The sequence below is a fragment of the Pelodiscus sinensis genome, chromosome 22 (assembly GCF_049634645.1).
Source record: "Pelodiscus sinensis isolate JC-2024 chromosome 22, ASM4963464v1, whole genome shotgun sequence".
In the NCBI taxonomy this organism is placed as follows: Eukaryota; Metazoa; Chordata; order Testudines; family Trionychidae; genus Pelodiscus; species Pelodiscus sinensis.
Genome location: NC_134732.1, coordinates 24,206,552 through 24,212,551, shown reverse-complemented (window position 1 = coordinate 24,212,551; position 6,000 = coordinate 24,206,552). Strand labels below are relative to the sequence as shown.

At 44.2% G+C, this 6,000-nt stretch overlaps 1 long non-coding RNA gene across 1 annotated transcript in view; it reads right to left on the bottom strand.

Annotated features, from left to right (window-relative positions):
• Positions 1-2,188: 2,188 nt before the first annotated feature.
• Positions 2,189-6,000, bottom strand: part of LOC142819336 (uncharacterized) — a 114,073-nt gene continuing 110,261 nt past the window's right edge. The window contains exon 3 of the long non-coding RNA XR_012897198.1: positions 2,189-2,370. This is a non-coding gene — a long non-coding RNA (uncharacterized LOC142819336). The remainder of the gene's footprint in view (positions 2,371-6,000) is intronic.

The following is a 6,000-nucleotide window of genomic DNA, read 5'->3' as shown; positions in this document are numbered from 1 at the left end:
GGCATAAGAGAATGACTTACTGAACAGGTTACGCCAAGAGACGTCACAGATGGCATTATGCTTTCTATACGTGTCTCTCTCAGCTAGGATTTTTCAGCTTCCCCACAATACCCACACCTGTTTGATTTCAACACATCTTCCTCCAGTGTATCTCTAATGGTGAAATTCAGGCTCGGGGTAACTTTGAAGCAATCCTTTGATTCTGAAGAGCATTGTTTGAGGCTTGGCTGTAACTATCCAGCTCTAAGGGGTAGTTTTAAAGTTCTTGAGTTCTCATCTTTGACTTCCACTCCCTAATGGCTCCTAAAAGAGGGATTTCTCATCCTAAGGTGGTGGTACCCTGCATGTGGATTTGCATGGCCTGACATAATTCTATCTTTTGACTAGTGTGTGGGCTCTGGAGTGTGTGTGTGGGGGGGGGGGGTTAGGGCTGGGGCAAGGGATTGGGGTGCCAGGTTGGGCATGGACTCACCCCCAGCAACTGTCAGTCAGCAGAGCAGCGGGGAGTCTAAGCCAGGCTTCCCGCCTTCCCTGGTGCCTTAGACCATCCTGTGCCCCGGTAGCAGCCACTAGCAGATCTGAGTCCTAAGCTGAGGTGCGCAAGTGGCTCAGCGTGCCGCTCTCACTCATAGGCACTGTCCTCCCCAGCTCCCAGTGGCTGGTTCCTGGCCAGTGGGAGTATGGAGCCGGTGCTCAGGGGCAGAGCAGTGCATGGAGCCTCATGGCCTCTGGCCTAGGAGCCGGGGCCACTTCTGGGGTACAGTGTGGTTTGTGGTGCCAGAACAGGCAGGAATCCTGCCTTAACGATCCCCATTAGTCACCTGCTCACCTGAGAGCAAAGAGACCCAGTGCCTGGCATTTGGGATGTTACATTTCAATTCATTAACTAATCGAATAGTCAATGGGATTTCCATCAACTATTCCATTGGTCGATAAGAACTAGCACATTCCGTCTTTGAAATGTACAAGAGCCCCTGCAGCAGCTCTTGTGCATTTCAAAGATCGAAATGCTGCGTGGAGCCTGGGGCCAGCGGGGAGTCCCGCTGATCCTGGGCTCCATGCCGGAACTTCCACTTCGAAATGTATCAGGGCCCGAGCTGGGGCTCTGGTGCATTTCAAAGATTGAAACGTCACGTGGAGCCTGGGGCCAGCCTACTGGGGCTCTTGTACATTTCAAAGAGGAAGCGCAGCAGGGAGTCTGGGGCCAGGGGAGGACTCTGAGTCCCCCGGTGCTTCAGCTTTGAAATATGTAAGAGCCCCAGCAGGAACTCTTGTACATTTCAAAGTTGGAACGCCGCTGCGCCCCTGCCCCCTCCCACGGAGCTGGAGGGAACCGGCTTTTACACATGCACCCTCACCCAGCTGTGCCTGCTGGAGCTATGGTGGCCATGGAGAGGCACTTCCCACCTGGCCCCAAGCCGCTGCGGTGAAAGGGGGTTGGGGTTGTCCTCTCTCCCCAGGGCAGCCTGCAGACTGAACCTCTGATTCCCAGCCACTCCCCAAAGCAATGATTTAAACGAAGAAAAACAAAAAAATAGAGCTAAGGACCCCAGCAACACTGGTAAATCTTGTAGTGGTTTTATCAGCTCCCAACGAAGTTTCTATTTTGCATTAACTTGAAACTTCATGACACATCTTGGATTAAACTACTGAGTTTATCAAATTAAATTCCTAGTTTCAGAAGCTATGCCACTTCTGGAATTCAGAGACAAGAAGCTATAGCAAAAAGTTTGTGTAAATTGAAGGCAATTACATCAGTAGGATCTGAAACTATTTGACCACAGGGATTCAAATGGGTTGGAGTTCTCATTGTAAACGTTTCTTTTATAACTCTAAACTCAGCTGCGTAGTCAGTTTGGGTACATGTAGACAAGACAGTTCCAGAGGCTCAAGTCCCTATTATGCCTGATAGTTAAGATATTGCACTGGTATATAGTATCTCCTTGAATATTTTTGATAATGTAAAGCGTTTTCTCTCCTGGGTACAGATGCTTGCACAGCTATGCTATGCTTCTCACTAGAGACAGAGTAATAGATACACCAGATGGAAACTAAGAGGCCACCTGGTTTTAAAGCAAATTATATCATCAGCCCATCAGTGCAAAATCTGAAACATAAGGGAAATGCTTAGAGTGAAACAAAATGAATTCTTGGTGTTTTTTTTAACCCAAACTCAATTTTCCCATGATCAGTGGAGCATCTTTTCAATATGGACAGAGGTGTAAGGGCTTGAGAAGCATGTAACATCACATGAAACACAAGGGAGCGTTTAGTTATTCTTTTCAGTTACTATCCTTCTAGGCAGTAAAGAAGTCTTCAAACATGGGCTCCATTCTTGTGCGCAGCTCCAACATCCAGACTCTTTTATTGCTGAATTAGACAGACCAGACAGAATTGCTTTAGATTACCAACAGAATTCAATTAGACAAGAACTTCTAATTTCTTAATTTCCTCAATTAAGTCTCGACAGAGACGTGCCTAGTTTAATATAGTGCGTTATTGTTTCATGTGGAATTCCTTTATGAGCAACCCAAATATGAAAATTGTCAACAATTTTTTTCCTGGAAGTTTTCTGTGTCAATTACAATCAATTGTAAAACAAAGTTATTAATGGATCCTGCTGCCTCATTCTGGCAATGTTAAAAACCCGGGGTCTGAACATCCAAAGCCTCCTTTTAATTCAGTGTAAGTGAAGGCTCCAAAATCAATAAATATTTTGTGAATATCCATTCTGACTTTCATAGGTTTCATTAACCATTTTCATTTAATCAGCTTAACTGTGGTACACAGTGCAGTGATGTTTAAGCCCAACGTTTAGGGGGAAAATAAAGTTTCACAAATTAACAGAAACAATTGAATAACTTTTTTTTTTAACTTAAATGAAAAGAAGCTTATGGTTGGATGCAAACAAGTCTTCCTATTTATAAAGCTCTTTGTGTATATGTTCTAATGGAAATATTTTGTAATAAAAATAAACAGCACTATTTATGTTCTTTAAAATAAAAAACAGTGTTTGCAACCCAACGTTGCAATATTGTCCTAACTCATGTGACTCAGGAAGTGAAACTACTTATTGTATTTTCTTGGTCCAAACTGAGCAAAGTGCAAATAGTAAACACACAGCACAAATGGTGAAACACAAATTAAATCTGTTTTTTTTTCTTTCAGTTTCAAATGACGCAAGGCAAAGGGATTTTTTTTTTGTAAATTGGGGTATTAAACTGGCAGTAATCCTTAAGGATTTGGAATCAATACACGGTTGGATGGATTGATTTTTAAAGTTTCTCTGAATGCAAAATGCTATTGCCACCGTTTTTTTCATCCTCAGTCCATGACTGCTCCATTGACTTAAATAGGTCCTAGATTTCACCATATGTGTCATATATGCACACTGTCTGATTTGTTAGTTTTCTTCTTAGCAGAGCACGCTATGAAAACTTCCTGCTAGGAGTTATTTCCAACACAAGGTATTTCAACCCTAAATGAGAACAATAGACAATGTTTGGAGAAAAGCATTGCTCAAAGTAGACAGAGAAGGAGGCTGCACTTTCTCCTTTCTTTTAGCTGTATAGCTGCAACATGTTCTCTCTGCACACAGCCCATGCAGACTCCTTTTGTAGTATGTCTGCTGCATGCATGCTCTATTCTCATATTTCTGTAAGGTTTGAGTCCCAAAGGAAACATTAATGCTTAAGGAATGCATACCAGTATGCGACTAGCCTAACACTCAGTCCAAAAAAATCTCCACCAAAATGCCTAGAGAACGACCTCGTTTCTACCCTATAAAGATCTGTGGCTTGATCTCCTGAACATTTGTGCAGAAGTTTATTCTTAAATAGACAAAAGTGCCAGCAGAAAAGAAAAGAAACTCAGACTCAAAAGGGATTCAAAAAGAGTGGGTGATCAGGAAGGTAGGGCAACCTAGACATTGTCATATGACACAGAAAACAACTCCAGGCCAGCTGCCTGTGGATCTCATCAGGGAACCAGATGCGCCCAGCGGCAGAATATCCTTCACAGCATGGAACCTGGAGTACGTGATTGCTGTCCAGGAAAGGGGAGATAGGAAAATATGATGGAGAAAATGGCCCATTTCAAAATGTTTAATTGCTTAGGAGAAAGACGTGTTCTCTTTTAAAGAAGAAAAGATGCTAGAAAGCAGGTTAGGGAAGGTGCCTGGAGAAAGAAACAGAAGGATTTTTTTTCTTCTCTTTGTTAACTGTAAATTTTAAAGGATTCTATGACCTAATGAATCATTCTTATCCATTTTTTCTTCTAGTGTTTGGTGGACAACACCACACAAAAAGGCTGATGCAATAACTCACACTCTCCCCAGCTATATAGACTAGTCCCACCGATCTTCCATACTACCCTTTGTGGACTGTCCCTAAGCTGCATGATCTGGTTGGCCCATTATCCCTAGTGATCTGAACGATCACTAATCATCTTAGCCATCCAGGCACTCTTACACATTAGCATTTTTGGGGTGGAGACAAAACACACGCTGAATGTATAGGCACCAAATTGCACCTAAGCAATATGCTTGGAAGGAAACTATTAGAACAAAGTCTAACACATATACACCTTGTGATTCCACTGGGTTGTCCTCAGTAAGGCTACGTCTAGACTACGGGGTTTTTCCGGGATACCAGAGGTATCCCGGAAAAACTCTGCCACGTCCAAGGAACACATCTGCTCTTCCTCTCTTTTTTGCGGAAGAGCAGACGCGCGCTTTCGGAAGCCCTGTCTTCCTCCTTCCACGAGGAAGAAGGGCTCTTTCTCAAGAGGGGGATTTTCCAAAATTTGTCCCAGTGTAGACAGGCCAAATTTCGGAAAAGCCTCTCCTGGCAAAACTATCGGGAAAAGGTACGCAAATTGTGGAGCACAATTTGCGTACCTTTTTCTGATAAAACATTATAGTGTAGATGTCGTCAAGGGTCAGTGTGAGGCATGTGCAGTCGGTTCCCACACACATGGCCCTGTGCTCGATTATTAGCCCCGCCCACCCAGGCAGCGCATCCTAGCTGAAGTACATCCCAAAGCTGAGGGAGCAGCTGCTGCAGCCCCACCCAGGCGGAAGCGGAGCTCCGGCGTCCTGGGCCGCAGCGCACCATTCGAACTAGGGTCTGCAAATAATCACACCCACCCTGGAAATGAGGCCCAACTTTTTCCCAACATTTTGGATGAACTTGAATTCTGAGCATCACAGACCCAGCTCTCGAAAACAGGGCAGGCTGCTGTGCTAGAGCTCTGGCGGAAGTGACATCCCGCAGTTGGGTCAGCATCACAATGCTTCCGGATTTCTTTCCTCTGTCATTTTGCCCAAGAAGGAAAATTGGTCACGTCTGTCCAGGCCCTTTCCAAAGCTGCTGCAAACCTGTGGAGAACAGATCTACCATTCAAACCCTGTCAGCCCCATCCCGTCGACTCCCACTGCCTGATTATAGCATTTGTAAAAGCCTGCCAAAAGCTGATCATATTTTGCTAACAAACTGTCTCCATTTGGGCTCTGTTTGTTTACTTGCTTCTCTGATTTGTCAGTGATGCTTGAATGCCTCCCCTTGCCTAGCTATGCTGGACAGGAGTTTTCGTTTTCTGAGCATTCGTTTGATTTCTGGCAGCTCTACGGGGACATTTCTTTTTTATTTATTTATTTAAATTGAACCCAGATTGACCAGTTCTGACTTTTAACAATCTTAAGCCTTTCCCATTTTTTCCCTGACATTCTTCTTCCCGTAATCACTTCCAAGTGTTCTGGGCGAGTTTCACTGGAATTCACAGTTCCTCTCCGTCTTCGTGAGCACTGCCTGTTATTCAAAACGAATTGGCTGAATTTTCTCTTTTTCACAGCCAGATGTTACAAATATAACCCTGCCAAAAGCTGCAATTCGTGCACCTTCTCTTTTCCAGCTCCCTGTGGAAAGGGGAATGTTCTCAAGGAGCTGGTCCACATAATGATTTTCTTCAGGTACTTGCTCCCTCTTCGTAACATGTATTATT